General features: G+C 36.7%; 1 protein-coding gene across 1 annotated transcript in view; it reads left to right on the top strand.

Moving 5' to 3' along the window:
- The window catches only part of LOC150105253 (methylmalonyl-CoA mutase, mitochondrial-like), a 429,676-nt gene that overhangs the window by 63,229 nt on the left and 347,186 nt on the right, over window positions 1–19,261 (top strand). The window lies entirely within an intron of this gene.

The following is a 19,261-nucleotide window of genomic DNA, read 5'->3' as shown; positions in this document are numbered from 1 at the left end:
ATAGAGATGAACTTCTGCTCATAGTAGTAAGGTATAATATGTGTATACTGATAGAAGCTGTAGCTGCAGCACATTTCACACTGCCAGTTTGTTCATAATGCAAAGTGATATTACTCAACCTGTCCATTATAAGTTGAGTAATATCGCTTGATTATAGTTTTCTACAATTTTCTCATATCTCAGGTAGAAATATTTATTGGGATTAAATTTTAAAACAGACTGGCCATTCTTATTATTATTGTTGCAAGAGACCTCCAGAGAGTCAGAAAAAACTCATTGAGAGCTGGCACAAATCACTCACACCACATGTCATACTGTCTCTTGAATTCATAAATACTACCTGCACTCGCCACCTCCAAATACAGGCTATTGCAATCATGCACTATTCTATGAAAGAAAAATCTAGTTCTCATCCCTTTTTTTTTGACTGCATGTGCTCTCACCTTCCCCCCCCCCCCACCCTCCATAAAATAAATTCCATCTACTGATATCCTGTATAACACTTTCAGAAGTTTGTCTCTATCGTATCATCCTTTTTCTCTTGTTTGCTAGCATTTGTAGTCCACAAATTCTCAATTTCTTCTCATAATTTACATTCCATAGTCCCAATTTCATCTTTAACACTCTGCTTAGCACTCTTTCCACAATATCTGCATTATCTCAGAAACTAGGAGACCATATCTGCACAAATAAGTCCAGATGATGTCATATCAGTCTTGTAAAGAGGCAAAATGACTTATTTATTATTATTATTATTATTCGTGACACCTCCAAGGAGTCCGTAGACTCATCATGGGAGGACACCTACTGCACAGCTCTCCGTCTTCACCACTACACTGAACCTCTACTACCAATCATCTACATTGGTCTCATCAACGTTTCCCAGATTTTTCCTATGATGGAACACTTCACAAATCCTGAAATTTTCACAGAACACCTTGGTTATTTTGTAATGTATTAATAATTAATTATGGCATAATCATAAAGAGTATTAGTACACTTATGTATACAGTGTGACATGTTGACAAATATAAAATTACATTTAAATCAGTTATCAATCACTGGACTAATGAAATCTTGTAGCATGTGGTGGTTTCCTCAGGCCAACATCATTAAATTAATTTGTGCTGATTTTCATTGACATATCTCATTCTGATCACCAAAAATTTATAATATTATTATTAGTACTTACGAGTGAATGCAGACTTTTTCTCCTGTGTGTTGGTAGTTTTCCCCTCCTTTTGTACATCCTGGAGATTGCTTTGTAGGCTGGAGGTGGATGAATCACTATCTGTTGCGTCACAAACACCTTCAATAAGAGATTTCTTAACACCAAAATCAAACAAAGTCCCTCGTCTCTTATTCATATTAAAATTTAAATCTGTAGGCCTATTACTTTTAAAAAATCACGGCACCACAGTTTCGAAACAACCACTTTTGATACACCCAGATAACTTAAGAATGTGAAAATTTCAGTTATCATGATGTAACAAGAGAAGAAATAAAAACCCTGTATAGATAACTAAGTAAGCAAGCTTGTTCCTTAGCAGATGTCGTTAAGAGCCTTTGAAAGTAACAAATACAAAAAAATTAAAAGAAAGAAAAATATACTTGCATCCAGGTGAAAATTATAGCTGAAATTGTTTGGTTGTAAATAAATAAAAGTAAATAAAAAAAAGGAAGGGAATTTTAATACAGTTGTGATATGATAAAATAAGGTTAAGTAAAACAAAGAAGATTAGTCATAGGATCTTGTATGTGAGAGGCTAGTTTTACACTTGAACTAAGTGATTAAAGATTTGAGTTAATTCTTAGAAAATTTTGGAAAGGGGATTAGTTTAGTATAGATGACATAGAGGTTAGCTTAAACTAAAGCTCAAGGTCATAATTCCCAAATTGAGACTTTGTCACGTGTCAGTCGCGTGCACACGGACCGCATGATGTTTTAGCAGAAAAGCGCCACTCTAATTGGTCAGTGAAATCGACTCCAGTAAGGGGGGAAGAAAAGAAATTGAAGAAGGTGTTGGTAGGGGTCTTCGTATAAAAGGGTTAGGAACCCCCACACGAGGCTTTTTCCTCAGAGTTTAGTTTTCTTCACGAGTCTTCGTATAGGTCTCACGCGGTTTTCGTGAGTGATGGGTTAGGAGTTTTCTCCATCCGACACAATAAGGAAACAAAGTGTGCGGGATTTCGATTCCGTGTTCATATTGTAAGAAATGAGGGATGCCATTTAGTTAAAAAAGAAAGAAGATAATGTCAGCGTGTTTCATCGTCCAGTGATCGTAACGAGAGAAAGAAAATTCTGTAAAGAAGTCAGTGCCCACGTGGTGAATTTCATAGCCATACAATAGATGATCCTATGTATGTCCTTGATTGAAGAATAAGGTAAAGATTGTGAAAGCCCATCTTAGTGCCAAAAGAACTTAGGAGTGATAAGTTATAGAAGAGTTCGATCTAGGAGGGTACAATCAGAAAAAGGTAGAGACCAGTGTAGAAGACCCAAGTCAAGAAGTACTGTAAAATCTCATATCAATTCATATCATATGTAACTGTAATCATTGTTCAATTACTGAACAGTTGAAGGGATTAATGAGAATTATACTAGGACTTTAGTACATGTCAGACTAGAATGAAAATGAGCTTGTTACTATTAATTAATAAGTATTCATGTGCCTAGAGATTTATGCATGTACATTGTATTTTATTTAAGAGAATTTTAAAGGTCAAGAGTGTGTATTAGCTCAGTGAAAGGATAAATTTAATCCATATTGTCTTAGTAAAAAAATTAGAGTAACTGAATATATATGTCCTAGAAAATACAGAATTATAGCGTGATCACATCAGTAAGGGGTTAGACAAAAAAGGTCAACTAGTTCTAGAATTATACATGTTTGTATGTATAGAATCTGTTATGGCGATATAATCACAATTCTTATATAGGATCTTAACCTAATACTTATGTTTAGCTATTGTTAATTTGTATTATATATTCTTAGTATTGAATTGAGTTTTATTTGATAAAGAATGAATTGTATCATGTTTAAGAGTTCAATAAACTTTTGTTCCTTGAAAATACACTTGTCTGAGATTGCTGCTCAATGCACCACTTGTAACAACGTATGAATCTAATCATGCCGGGGGGGGGAGGATTTTGTTAAGTTATGATATAAAGGTCATGACTGCATATTAGTTTCACACTCAGACACATTTTGGTAATTTCTCCTTGTTTTTTGAATTTTATATCTTAAACTAAATGTCCTGAAAGGCGCAGCATAAATAAATATTTAGGGACACTAAGGGGAGAAGAAGCTTGAATATTTGTATTTGGCTGATATCTCATGTATAGATAAGATTTGGATAAAGACAAGTAGAGTTTCACATGTAAGGATAGTTGAAAGCCTAATAATCGTAAATTGGGACACAACACTTTCACCCTACAATATGACATTGCGAAGAAACTATTCAGTATTACTCTATTTGAGAACCGGATACAGATTACCTTGATCTTCAACTTCAGTGGAAAAATTTTCTTTACACTTTCTTGCTGATTGGGCACTAACATTTGCAACACAGATGTTATTTCGTTCAGTTTTGAGAAGAGAGGATACTCCACCCATTGCTGTAATCGGCTTGCAGGCAATTTTTATGAACAGCGGTATTCCCTTTCCCAAATTACTTCCATGTTTAAAAATACATGGCTTGGTGACTGATATCACAGCACTTATTCACTTTCCTCAGAACAAAATTTGGGAAACCTTGATCTACATCAATGCCATCTATCGCCCACCACACAACTAATATTTTTTGTCTGTAAATTGCGTGTTTTGAAGGGCCGATTTGTCTGTATGTGGGATGAAAAACCCGAGTTTCTGGGAGAAAAAAACCCTGCTACCTCCGTATATGAGATTGGCTAACTCACCTTCGATTGAAAAAGTCCATATAAAGATTCCTTCTGTCACGACAAAAATCGACTTAGGCCTTTTCTAATCGAAGGGTGCAACGTACAATTGTTCTTCTTTTTCCTTCTTTTTTTCTAAGAAAAAAAAAATCCTTTTTTTTTTCCCTTAAATATTAATGTTTGTTTCAGCATTGCAGTTATCTTCTGAGTTGTATTTGTAATCTTTGCTATATGGCCCCTGAACTTCAACTTCTTATCTACTAAAACTCCAAAATCCCTATTCTGGTTAGTTTCTTTTAACATAATCCTGCCAATATAATACACCATTGGATTTTGCATTACCAAAGTGCATAACTTTATGTTTGCTAACACTGAATTGGCAGCCATTTTCTTGTGACTGTAATTCCAGCATATTCAAATCTTTCAGCAAGTACTACATGTCAGTTGTATTCCTGATTACCCTGCCTATGCTTGCATCATGTAAATAGTTGTATGTCTCCTATTAAATCCTTCCCATTGTCATTCATTTGGAAGGATTTAACAAGATTCATTCCCCACATGGGGAATATTACATGAAATAACATGTTCTCCAAAATTGTGAATTTGTTTTCTTTTGCCTTAAAGTTTCAAGATGAACAAACTGCTTTAGCAAACTACTCAGTTTAGTAAGTTGAGATTCTTCAGTGGTGGATATATTGTTCATTTATTTTGATTATTGACTCACATATGAAATTTGCATAATCAAAGTAGTCTTATGCTAATTTTCATACATCCATTTGTGAATTTGAAAGGAGGAAAAAAAAGTGACTATTGAAAGCCTTAATGATTATTTTCTGCATCATTGTTTTTTATTATTATTATTATTATGGGCGACTCCAGGGCGTCCTTAGACTCATCGAGGGAGGCCCTAAACATCATGTCCACACAACTATACTACATTCTCACAGTATCTATCATACCTTGCCTTGAACTCACTCACCGTCATAGCACCCACAACAGACTCTGGCAGCTTATTCCACTCATTTACCACTATAAAAGTAAAGAACCCAGCTCTAACACCCTTGCTAGCCACACTCTTTCCCAGCAACCATGGGTGTTCCCTAGTTCTCCCACCACCAGTCCTGATCTGAAAAATATCCTCTGAATTAATCCTATAGAAACCCTTTAGCAATTTGTATGTCTCAATCATATCTCCCCTTTTCTGCCTATCAACTAATTTCTGGAACCCACAAATCTTCAACCTGTTCTCATAAGGTTCATTCCATAGACCTGCTATCATCTTGGTCACACAGTAATTCCAAATATACCCTGTCTTAATTGAAAATTCCACACCTTTAGCCACCTCCCAGGTCAAGACCTTATGATCACGCTCACCAATAGGTGGCAACATGGTCATATTCATTACAGTCAAATCTCAGATGCTATTACCAGGTCAAGCACTCTCACACCCCTAGTATTTTCAATTACATGCTGTCTCAGATAGTTATCCCTTAATAATTGAATAAATTCCATTTCCTTCCTCACATGTGTCCTCTCCTCCTTCCAACCAATGTTACCATAGTTGAAATCCCCATAATAATTCCCCTCCTTCCACTCATTTCATCAATTTGTTTATGCATACTATCTCCACCATCTATTCCATCACCTGGTCTATAGCAACATCGAACTGTATATTTTGTTCTGCCGGTCTCAATCTCATACCAAATATCCTCAAATGAGCTCTTTTCACTATCCTGCAATACAACTTCAATTCTCCTTGGTTGCAGTTCATCAGCTATCATCAATAATACCTCCTCCCCCCATTTTATTCTCTCTGTCCCTCCTAAACACACTTTAACCTACACATTTTATTCCACTAACTATATCATCTTCCATCAGCCATGTTTCACAAATGCCGATAACCTGTGGCCAGGAAGAGCCAATCAAGGCCAAAAATTCTGGCCTTGATTCATGTTCCTAATATTCCTGGCATTAGTATACATGAAATGCAGAGGTCCCTTTGTCCCACCCCTATCTTGATGCGTTATTCTAACTATCCCATTCCGATTTCTTGTCCTTACTACTGACTCGGGTACATTATATACATTCTTACACTCAACTGTCTCACTGATGTCCGCATATCCACCACTCTCCCCCCCTCCTTGGTAGTTCTAGTTTCCCTGGTTCTGCACGTTCATTTTCACTTCATTCGGCAACACTTTTTCCAGTCTCCGCACACCAAATCCATTCAAATGCAGGCCATCCATCTTGTATAAATCCTTTCGCCCATCAAACTCATTCCACACGTCCATGAATTCCACACTACACCATCTGCATAACCTGTGCATAAAGTCATTTGCGATTATGGCCCTCCTTCTGAACTCCTCTCTGTCATACCACGGCAACAGACTCACCATCCTAACTCTGTCACTCTTTTCTTTCGCTACCTTTAACAATACTTTCAAGCCCTCTCTCATAAAAAATTTATCTCCTTTCAATTCATTCGTACCTGCCACAACTGTCAATTCTTTCACCCTTTGTTTTTGTGCTCTAATATTCTCACTTACATCCTTAAACTTCGCACCCGGTAAGTACGATTTGGTTAAACTCCCATCTATCACTCCTCTTAATAACGAGTCACCATATAACACTCTTTCTTTCATTTCAGAAACTCCTCCACTCTTACGCTCATTTTTCCTTTCAAACACTTGTTTATTTACGTTATAAAATATGACTTCTGCATTACTTCAACCTTGGTATCACCTCTGGGCCTGGCTCCCACTGATGAGACCTCAATAAAAGTTGAAACCATTCTGGGCAGTTACCCTTTCCATAATGCATAGATTATACATGTCTGCAAGGAGATGTGCTTTGCATTATGGGATACTAAGGCAAGTGATGTGAAGTCACACCACCTTTACCACGAGTTGCCCCAGTCCTGAAAATACTTCAGGCGCAAACTTTGTTTGCTTACACTTGGATAAAGGATTAAACTAAGTATATAATTTCTTGGTATTTATACCAAGCAGGTATAAATACCAAGTTTGGAAAAATTTGGAGAAAAGTGCAAAACTAATAATAATGGTACATACCTGCTAGATTTCATGTTCCAAAATAAAAATGTGCACAAATTCTCATGGAGAAAGAATGCAAGAAATAAGAAAAGTCTCATTGACTATGTTATAGTTGATAGCAATGTTTTTCCATTTGTTCAGGACACAAGAGTATACAGAGGATTTGAAATTGGAAGTGATCACCATTTAGTTCCGAGTAGAATAAAATTGAATTTTATATCAAAAAGAAGAGTGCATAGAAAAGGTTTAAAATGAATCAAAGTTGATCATCTTTTAGATGTGAACTGTAGACTGAAATATGAAAACATTATTCAAGGAAAAATAAAAGAGTTTGAAAATGTGAACCAAACCTTGGAGATTTGGTGGCAAACCTTGAAGAAAACATTGATTGAGTCAACCAGAGAAGTATGTTGTGAGTTTTTCTGAATTTTCTGATTGAGGAAGTTAAAGAAGCAGTGAATGAAAAGAAGAAAACATATTGAAAGTTCCTGGGAAGTAAATCAGCTTGTGCTCTTAGAGCATACAGAGAAAAATGTAAGAAAGTGAAGCACCATGTAAAACTCGCTAAAAACAAAAAAGAGTATGGAAGACTTTGGTAAGAACGTAGAAAATAAATATCAGGAAGGCAGCAAAATATTTTGGAGGCTGTTGAAAAAGCTTAACGCCCTCTATCCAAGTAGAAGACTTGGATACCGAACCGAAACCGAACTTTTTGAAAATAGAAGAAACTACTGGTGCCACCTGTTGTATCTTTTTGTGGTCGAAAGCGTCAACATTCATTAGTGTTCTGTCAACTGTCTATAACATGTGTTTCGTTAGAAGCTGAGTTATAGTGCCAAGAGTGACAGTGTGTTTTGACAAATGGTCGCAAAATGAGTTTCAAACAGAGAACTCTGATTGACTTTTGTGTTAAGCTTGATAAAAGTTTTACTGAAATGCATCAAATGCTTCAAAAACTTTTACGAGTAGTTTAAGCGATTTCAAACTGGTCATGAGACGCTTGAAGACGACGAAAAGCAGGGCCGTCCAAAAACTGGACTGAGCGAAGTTAACATCCAAAAAGTGAATGATTTTATCAAAGAAACCCATAATGAGATTGATTGAAATTGAATTGAGAATTCCAAAATCAACTGTGCACAACATTTTGACTGAGAGTTTGTGCCTTTGTAAATTTAATTCACGATTTGTTCCCCACAAGTTGACCGACGACCAAAAAATGTGTCGATTTGAACACTGCAAGGACCTCATTAAAACCGCTTATAAGGACTCAAACTGCCTCAAAACGATTACTTTTCACGAAACATGGTGTTTTGAGTATGAGCCCGAAACAAAGTGCCAGAGTGCTGAGTGGAGACCACCAGAAGAGAGGCATCCGAAAAAAAGTCGCTTGGAGAAGTCAAAATTAAAGACAATGCTTATTTGTTTCTGTGATTCCAAGGGCATTATCCACAAAGAATTTGTTCGGCCTGCCCAAACGGTCAGTGGTAAGTTTTATCTCGAAGTTTTGAAGTGACTGATAGCGAGAATTCGTCGTGTACGGCTTGAATATCATGATGCAGGCAGCTGGTCACTTTTGCACGATAATGCACCATCTCATCATTTAAACATTGTGAGACAGTTTTTCAGCATAAACTAAGTTTGTGTGTTGGATCACTTGCTGTATTCACCTGATTTAGCACCCTGTGACTTCTTTCGCTTCTCCCCGACTTCATTTCCCGACGAAAGGAAAGTGATACAACACCATTGAAAATGTTCAAGCGGCAGTAACCACGACCATCAACAATATCCCAGAAACTGATATAAAAACTCTCTTTGCAGGCATAGACTTCTCTGGCTAATTTGTTCAAAAGGCATTTTGGTGTGAATAATAAAAAACCACATTTTTTTATTATTCAGTTATACAACATACGGAAATAATAGTTCCCGACAAGTTTCGTAAATCATAGGATTTACATCTTCAGGGGTAAATAGTATAACTTAAAGTTTAAACAAAACTTAAAGAAAAATTAATAACTACAAACCATAACCGTCTGGCTATTCATAAACTCAAATAGCAGAATGCATTCTGCTATTTGAGTTTATGAATAGTAATAATAATTTATTATTATTATTACGGGCAACTCCAAGGAGTCCTCAGAAACTCATCGAGGGAGGCCTTAAACATCATGTCAAGAACAACTATTCAACATCCACACAGAGTCTATCATACTTTGCCTTGAACTCATTCACAGTCATGGCACCCACAACAGACTCTGGCAGCTTATTCCACTCATTCACCACTCTCCAAGTAAAAAACCTAGTTCTAACACTCTTGCTAACCACACTCTTGCCCAGTTTCCATGTAAACTGGGCAAGAGTGTGGCCCCTAGTCCTCCCACCACCAGTCCTGTTCTCAAAAATCTCGTCTGAATTAATCTTATAGAAACCCCTCAGTAATTTGGATGTCTCAATCATATCTCTCCTTTTCTGCCTATCAACCAATTTCTGCAACCCACAAATCTTCAACCTGTTCTCATAAATTTCATTCTATAGACCTGCCATCATCTTGGTCACTCGCCTCTGGATCCTCTCCTTTCCTCCCCCATCAAGAAGAAACCTCGATGAACAAACCTGGGCACAGTAGTCGAGATGAGGTCTTATCAAGGCTTGGTACAGAGGTACAATAACTTGCTCGTCTCTCCTCGTCAAAGTATTTTTCAACAACCAAGTGAGTCGATGAGCTGATTTAGCCACTTTTGCAATGTTCCCCCTGAACTTCATCTCCCTATCCTCCAACGCTCTCAAGTACCTGGCCTCATCAATCTCCTGGAGTACAGTACCACCAATGTGGTATACTATAATAAATTTAGTTTAATCCTTTATCCAAGTGTGAGCAAACAAAGTTTGCACCTGAAAGTATCTTCAGGACTGAATTAAGGGAAGGGCCACTACCCAACTGGGTAGTGGCCCTTCCCTTAATGCATAACATTAGACATATCCGCAAGGAGATGTGTTTTGCATTATAGGAGATACTGAGATAGGAGTGTTGGTATCTTGTTCCACCTTTGCAATGAGTTGCCCTGGTGTTGTACCACCTTACCCCAGTCCTGAAGATACTTTCAGGCGCAAACTTTGTTTGCTCACACTTGGATAAAGGATTAAACTAAATTTATTATACTCTAACCAAGTGAAAAATAAACTTTCAACAATGTGGTATACTGTTGCTTATCTTTTCACCCCAAAATGCATAACCTTACATTTTGTCACATTAAATTGACATCTCCATTCTCCTTAGCCAAGAACTCCAATCTATCCAAGTCATCCTGCATGATTTTGACATCTTCTGCATTCACCATTGCCCTACCCAACTTTGCATCATCCACAAATAAATGAACTGTTCCTCTTAGATCCTTCCCTATATCATTAATGAACAAATTAAACAGCAGTGGTCCCAGAACAGAAAACTGTGGCACACTACTAGTCACAGGCCATCTTTTGGACTCTACTCCTGAATAAACTACTCTTTGATATCTCTCCATCAACCACCCACCTATCCATCTCACCAACCCTATATCCATTCCCATATGTTGTAGTTTACAGATTAGAATTCCATGTGGTATCCTTTTCAAATGCCTTAGCCAAGTCCAGCAGTATCACTGTAAACCCATTACCCTTATCCAGTTCAGCCATCACTGTGTTATAAAACTTGAGCAAGTTACTGGGGCATGATCTACCCTTCACAAAGCCATGCTGTCCCCCATACAGTATCTCATTTTCATCAATCCGTTCCTGTATTTTTCCCTTGACTACTTTCTCCAAGACCTTGACAACGACTCCTGATATGCTGATCGGTCGGTAATTTGCAACAGTAGTCTTGGATACTCCTTTATGCAGTGGAACTATTTTCCCCTCTTTCCACACCTTCGGCACTAAACCAGACCCGAGACTCAGATTAAACAACATGGTCAAGGGCACTGATAATTCTTTAGTCGCTTCACGTAAGACCCATGCCGGTATACCATCCAATCTCACAGATGTATTTACATTAAGGTTCTGTAATAGACTATTCATCTCCACTTCATTCATCCTAGTTCCCATATAAACTAATGGTTCCTTCATTTTTTCATTGTCTCCACCTGGATGATATACTCTTGCAAAGTGCTCGCTCAGTAATTCCACTATATCGATTGATTCAATGACCTCCTTACCATCGTCATTCTTTAAAATCGTTTTGCTATGTACAGTTTTTTTTTTTTTTTGCTTGCAGCATATTGAAAGAACTGTTTGGGATTCTCTTTAGTTTGCATAGCTAGTTTCCTTTCATAATCTGCTTTTGCTTTTTTTTACCACACTCGTTACCCTTCTGGCCTGCACTTTATACCGTTCGTGTGCCTGCAGGTCACCTCTTTCTTTAAATTCCCTCCACAGTGGTTTCTTTTTTTTGCAGCTCCAGCTTAATAGTGTTATTCATCCATTTAATCCCTACTTGTTTTCCTATTCGGACCCTAGGTATACAGTCAGTCAGTACCTCCTTCAAACGCTCCTTTACTGCTCTCCATGCATTTGATTTGAATGATTTGAATAATTATAATTGTCCTGTGTTTTATTTTCTATCAAAAGTTTGGTTTCTTTTTTGGACAGGGTGTGTATAAAAGGAGTCAGAAACGATCAGGGTAACATGAAATATGAAATTGCTAAATGAAACAAGCAGTGGCAGCACAGCTGTAGAAAACCTCTAAACAGGAATGCAACCACGAATATTATTATTATTATGATCATCATCATCTAAGATCCCCTTGTAGTTAAAAACTCATCTAGGAGGTACCTTTGTCACACACACACACTCCTCTTGCCTTAAACACATTCCAATTCTTTGCAGACACCACACTCTCAGACAAGGCATTGTAATCATTCACGACTCTGCAAAAACCTGCTTCTCACTCCCTTGCTCACACCCTCATTATATTCCAGGGATCTCAATACATATCGATGCTTGGAGTTGAGAAAGCCATCAAAACCCCTGAAAGTTTGAAAGGCAGCTGAGGTAGATGATATTTGACTTGAAATGCTCAAAATGGAGGTTTAAAATTTTTACAGTGACTGTACTGCTTAATTCAAAATGTTTGATGCTCAAATTCTAGATGATTGGAGTAGAGCTTTCATAGTACCCATCTGTAAAAAAGGGAAATAAAACTGAATGTGAGAATTACAGAGGTAGTTCCCTACTGAGTGTTCTTGGTAAGATTTATGCAAGTATACTTGGGAAATGGCTAAGAAAAATATTATGGAAGGTGAAGCAGGGGAAGAATAAACTGAATTCAGGCCAGATAGGGGTTGTTAGGATCAGATTTTCACTTTAACACAAATAATTAAAAAATCATGGGAATATAACAAGGAACTGTATTTGAGTTTTGTAGATTTCGAAAAGGCATATGACAAGGTACCAATTGGAAAGTTGTTTGAAACACTAGGCATATGGTGTAAATGGGACATTATGTCACACAATACTTAATCTATATTTCAGTTGTACGTCAGCTATTAGAATTGAAGGAGTTACAGGCAGATGGTTTGATGTTAGATCAGGTGGGAGACAAGAATGTACATTATCTCCACTGATGTTCATCATCTATATGAATCACATTATAAAGAAAAGTGCCATTATTAATTAATTAAACCTGATATTAGAATCAGAGATGTCAAACTTAGCATCTTTGCGTTACACATCCGGTGCAAGATTCCAGGATTCTCTAATTAAATTGAATAACAGCTATCACAAATTTGATCTGAAATTATCAATTAAGGACCAAAACTTTGGGATTAAGATCAAAAGAGCATAGAAAACTTCATCTACATTCTCAATCTAGAACCTGTGAAATATTTCAGCTATTTAGGCATAGTGTTAATGGCAAATTAAATTTGATGTTGACACCAGAATTAGCAAAGTTGCTATATGCAGAGCCAGTTGAATAAAATGTATGTGGAATAAGAGGGAAATTAGCTGAAATACTATACTTGCAGTATATAAGAGAGGGTTCAAATTATTTTTAAGTTATGAGAGATGGATTAGAAATAAAGCACTCGATGAAAGATTAGAGACCACAGATGCGAGAAGATATGAGAATTCTGAGGAAAAATTTGGGGCCTAAACTGATGGCATCAATGGCAGAATCATATTAAAATTGAAGATGTTAAGGCAAAACTTGACATTTTTTAGCATTCAAGAATGTGTGAGCAGGACTAATCTAAGTTGGTATGGTCACTTAAACAGAATGGGAGAGGAAAGACTAGCAAAGCAGGTGTTTGATTCCAAACCGAAGTTCATAGTGGATTGATTCAGTAAGTGTCTTAGAAGTTTGAAAAAATTAGGTAATATTAGAGTGTTGAAAATTAATAGACTTATTTGGGGAAAATTGTTAATGGGAGATTACTAATAAGGTAAACTTAATCATGTAGTATCATAGTAGCCTGTACCCCCTTTGAGGCTACATATATCTGGAAAGAAACTGAAGATGATGATGAACCCTCTGCAAAGGATAAATAGGCCAGGTGTTAACCAGGTTCAGTGATTATGTTCATTCTTTGGAAAAATGCATTCACTCTGGTTTACTACCTTCTTATTAAATTGGTATCATTTTACTTTTCAGCGATTGCTTAAAGAATGTAAAAGCTCTTCTACATTCTTTAAGTAATCGCTGAAAAGTAAAATGATACCAATTGCCTAAACTTAAATTAGAATGACTGTCTATCCATAGCAAAAAGTTTGGTGAGTCATATCCTGATACATGGGAAGCAGTTGCACTTGCAAAGTGGTCACTCAGTAAATCAACAATTTTATCTCTTTTTATCACCTCTTCACCATCAGCGCTCATTAAGATTTTTCCATACTTGTTGTTCTTTTTATTTGCCATGTAATGAAAGAACTCTTTGAGATTTCCTTTGGCTTGCTCAGCTAGTTTCTTCTCATAATTTGATTTTGCCTACCTTACCATGCTAGCCACCTTTCTTGCCTGAGCCTTGTACTGTTCATGAGTTTGCCGATCACGTTTCTCCTTATATAAGCTCCACAACAATTTCTTTTTTTGCAGCTTAACGATACTACTCATCCATCTATAATTCCTATGAGATTTACCCCTCCTCACCTTAGGTGTGCAATTTAATACTGCTTCCTCTAGATGCCCCATAACTATCTCCCATGCATTACTAACATCTTGCCCTTACAGGGCTTTGTGCCATGGCACATCTCCAAGCTTCCTTCTAAGCTTGTCATAATCACCTGCGTTGTAGTTCCACTGTACTAGGAAATTAGAGAGAAAACTTTAAATAAAAATTTACAAAGAATTTTATTCGACCTTCATCTTCTTTAATATGTTAGACGTGAAGGACTGTCACAGTTAAGTAACTATTGCCTTCATAGAACTAAATTAATGTTATGACATGATTGGTGCAATCCTACCTGTTATGTTTGTGTTGCATATATTCCACTGTCAAGTTGTCTGTTTTGTAAGATAAAAAAAAAAGGGTTTCAGGAAGCAAACCTTACTGCCTCCAGTAGAAAAGTCCCTTGTTGAGTTGCTTAGATAAGGTTTGAATCAAAGATCTAACCCAAACCATCCTTGTTACCAACCGAGCTGCAGAAGCTCTAGAATTTTATTTTAAAGGAATTTGCTGACTTAAAGGGCTGAAAATTCTGAAACATTCTGAAAATTCCTCTAAATTAGATATAATACTCAAATGGATAAAATGCGCTGCCAGCCTGGTTGGCCGAGTCGTTAGCATACCTGCTCTTCAACCAACCAACCAATTAATTGGTTATGAGTTTGAATCGTACCATGGGTATGGAAGTTTGTGATTGTCTTTAGATGGGAGATGAATTTCATTGCCTGGTGTGAGACCACTACCCTACTTATTGGAAGCCTAAAGTGGTTTGAAAAAGTTCCCTGTTTGGTCTCTAGAGCAGGGTTTCCAGACTATGTAAAAATAAATAAAAAATTACAAAAAATATATAAAATTTATAAATATGAAAATAAAAAAAAAATCCTTAGCCCACACATGGTACAAACATACTATAGGTTTGCTAATAACCTTTCATGGGTGGGAACCATATAAAAGCAGTAACTCCTGGTCAAATAAAGTTGATAACCCCACCACCACCACCACCACCACAATCCATTTTTAAATTTTATTATTTTTTTTACTTTTTTTATATTTTATTTTATTTATTTAATTACCATCTATCATATAGTGTCTCTCTTGCACATGGCTTCTATAGTTAGATGAGAATAACAATCCACTATAGTTGCTTCACCTTTTGGATTACTTCTGTACTGATGATCATCTGTTAGATTCAGATCAAAATACCTACATTATTAAATTATTAGTATAAATTCTCATTTTTACACGTTTCTATTAATCATGAAGCACGTTAGCTTTATCAAGTGAATTCAGCAACTTGAATTCACTCTTGAACATTCACTCACCTTTCATCAGCGAGTTTGTAAGCATAGCAAAATTTCTTCACCATGAAATGAATGAGGACAAAGAACCAGTACCAATTTCTGGTACCAGAAATTGATGAAAACATGCCGTGACACTGAAACCATGTGCTAGAGCAGTGTTTCTCAAAGTGTGGTATTCATATCCCCCGGGGTACGCGAAAGGTCTTCAGGGGGGTACGTGGCAATTTTCAGCTATGCATCATTAACGCATGGAATCATTATTAAGAAAAATAATAATTATTTTAAACGTATGCAGCAGTATACGTGAAAACTTTTGTTTCTGAAAATCCCCACATATATCTTGCACCACGATTTTTTAGCTTTAATTTTGGGAAAAAGTGCAAGTTATATTCGAGTAAATACGGGAATTTTTTTAGCTTTCAAATTCTTAAGTATGGATCATTGGTTAAAGACTGGATTTATAAAATGCACAAAAGAGAGCAATATAGCAAATACAAGTAGATGCAAGCAACAAGAAAACATTGATATTGCATCTGGATCAAATGAAATCGATAAGGGTGTGTCGTCTGATATCTCTATAAGAGAACTTCTTCCTAGTTGGTTCTATAAGAGAACCAACTAGGAAGAAGATGAAAAATCTTCGTAAGTATGATATGAATTACTTGAAATGTGTTTTTCATGGAGGGGAAATGAAGAAGAACCTATTCCAAATTTTGTTCTATTAAAAATATCACGTGGGGGAGACCACACTCCTACCAGGCGCGTCCCCTAGGTGGCGGATGGGGGAAACCCAAATGGGTTGCTCTGAATAAAGAATAAAGAGCCATGGACCAAAGGATGTAGCAGAGGTATGGCAAGCTGGCTACATTATTATGCCAGTAACTTTCATGAGCAGGAGAAAGTCTACAAACTGAGATAGTGCTACTGCGTACGGGACAACCGACGCGCCTACTCAAAGACCACATAGAGTAGGTGAGAAATCAGCAATGTGGTCAGCCAAGGATGTGAAACATGTAGCCACCCCCAACATAAGATCACTATACCGACCTGGAAAATTACAATTAGTCCAGGAAAATTTAAAAAGAAAAAGTATGTAGCAATACCGGAGAACTCGCAGCAACAATGACCAAACTGTATTCTGTATTGGCCTTAACCCACAGGCATGATAGCACAATATGATAAAATGTGTTGAGAGCCAGAATGTTGCATGATTAAACAAGGCTCTGCTATTTTTGTCAAGGATAGCCAGAGTTGAAAGTCAGCTACTGGAAAACAAACTTGCAATCAGCAAAACTGAAGAAAAGCATCATCATGTGAAGTATCTTTAGAAAAGAAGTTGCATTTGTTGATGAATTAGAAAAGTATTATGTCAACATAGTTGTTACTGAAACTAGAAAGACTTAAAACAGGTGAGTATACTGCTAAACAGTAAGTATAAAATGCTTTACTAGAGCAATAATGATCAGGAAAAAGAGGGTATACACTAAACTGGAGATAAACTTCTTGAATGGCAAGCAATTTCAAGCAGTAATGTGGACAAATTTTAAAATGAAAAATTGGATAATGAGGCTCATCTGTGCCTATGATCCCACAGAAGGTTCTAATAAGAAAGAAGTAGAGAGGTTTGCAAGTCAGTTGAGGTAGGGGGGGGGGAGAGAGAGAGGGTAGATGACAAAGAAATAGAAAAAGCTGGTTCTTGTTGGAGAACTACACAGCAGAGTAGGAAATCAGAGTAGGAAATACAGGACTTTTGGACTAAATTTCTGCTGGATTTCTGTTCTAGTTTGGAAGGAGACCACCACCCATGATGATGATACAACATGGTGGAATTTCATACTGGCTGGGAGAGTAGCATTAAACAAGCCTACTCCATTATTTTTGTCAGGGAATCAGGGTGAACACTGAAAAGTTATCTACTTGATCAACATCATCAGAATTCAAGACAGGTACCATCAATGTGAGAAGTATCACTGGGAAAAGTGCAGCTGCTGAAAACTTAGAAAACTATTAGGATGACATGATTCATGTTACTGAAACAAAAAAGAGAGAAAAACAGGGGAGATGTTTCTAAATAACAAATATAAGATGTTATATCTAGGCAACAACAATCAGGGAAAGCAAGAAGTAGCTATAGAATTCAACAGTAAACATGAGGATAATATATACTATATATCTTGAAGTTGGGGAAATGACTCTGGAAAAGATAAGCACTATTTTGTGTGGTAAGTGGTGATATTGATTGCATTTTAGTAGAACCTTGTTCATCTTTAATAGTTTGGTATAATTGCATATGATGGGACTTTGTGGGTTAATAACTTATATATATATATATATATACATACACACACTGAATTTTGAATCTTCTGTTCAACAAAAGAAATTGGTGGTATGAATGAGATCAGCACATTGTGCAGCATGAAGATGAAACAATGCAATTAATGGTATAGATTTTTTGAGAATGATTAGTTGTAGAAAGTGTGATATTTTAATGCACTACGGATTATCAGTGAATGCGAAAGAAAGTGACTGAACAAAAGCTGGTGTATAGGTGCACATATGAATAATGGGATGAAAGGGAGCAAGATTATAAAAAGGAAAGAATGCACAAATGAAACTAAAGCAAGTGAGCTACAGAAGTAAAATAAAGTAGAAATGAGGAAACAAAAGTGAGAGAAAGGAATCTAGAACAACAGGGAGCAAGACTGCAGGAATGGCAGAGAGCAGTAAGGAATATGTGCACTAAGGTTAGACTTTAGTGCAAAAGGAGAGTGTAAATGATTAGATAGAATGAAAGAAAGTAGAAGAAAATAGGTGTTGAATGACTCAAGAATAGCAGTATATGGAGATTTCATTATTAAAAGTGAGGTGAATGAGAGAGAGTTTACAAGGTCTGTTTCTATGAGGGTGAATGAGCAAGATAATTGAAGCTTTGGATATAAGAAATAAACAAGAGAATTAGTAGTGGTGGCAGGAACAAATGGTTTGACTGGTCATAAGAGAATATGAGGACGGATATCTTGAGATTATTGAGCAGAGTGAAAGAGAACAATGTAGTGGGAAAGGTTGTCAGTGTGTTACTATGGTATGACAATGATGAGTTGTGATAGAGAACAAGAATCATGAATTGTATGTTGGCATACTGTCCAACCACAGATGTGAGAACCATGGCTGGCACAGTGCCAAGAAGAGTAGATTCATGTTGAAGGGGAGAAAGGAATAAGGCAATGTATGAATTTATCACCAACGCAAAATCATGTACTTTATACATAAAATTTTCCAACTGTTGTACAAGCAAAATAGTTTACCTTAATTACCTTGGTGGACCTGTGATTTCAGTCAGGATTTCTCCATGACTGCAGGCCGTAAAGTCCAGCTATTCCTGTCTTGGGTCTTTCTTCTCCACTTTCTTCTCCACTTTCTTCCAACTTTCTTAATCATTGGGTCTTCCCACCTTAAGACTGGTCTTCCAGGTTTCTCTCAGATACCAATTTGTTACTCTGACTGTCCATCTTGTCTCTCATTCTGGCGAGATATCCTATCCATCTACTTTTGCTGTTGTAGATTACTTTTATTACATCCTTGAGTCCAGACTTCCTCCTGATTTCTGTTTGTCTTACGTGGTCTATTTTATTTATATTGCATGTTGAGTTGTTATTAAGTTTTGTTCTTCTTTTAAAGTTGTGTTCCATGTTTCACTGCCATAAGTTAATGCTGGTAGGATGTGACTATTGAAAAGGTGGACTCTTATTTCTATATCTATGTTTTGGTTGGTGATTATATTTTGTTGAAGGCTATTCAAGCAGCTCTTTTTCTCCTTGCTATTTCATTTGATATGTCGTTATTTTTTATGGATTGTCCGAGGTAGATGTAATCTT

The sequence above is a fragment of the Typopeltis vanoorti genome, chromosome 6, assembly GCF_054136105.1.
Source record: "Typopeltis vanoorti isolate ZY-2024b chromosome 6, IOZ_Tvanoo_1.0, whole genome shotgun sequence".
NCBI lineage: Eukaryota > Metazoa > Arthropoda > Arachnida > Uropygi > Thelyphonidae > Typopeltis > Typopeltis vanoorti.
This window is presented reverse-complemented; position numbering and strand designations above follow the sequence as displayed.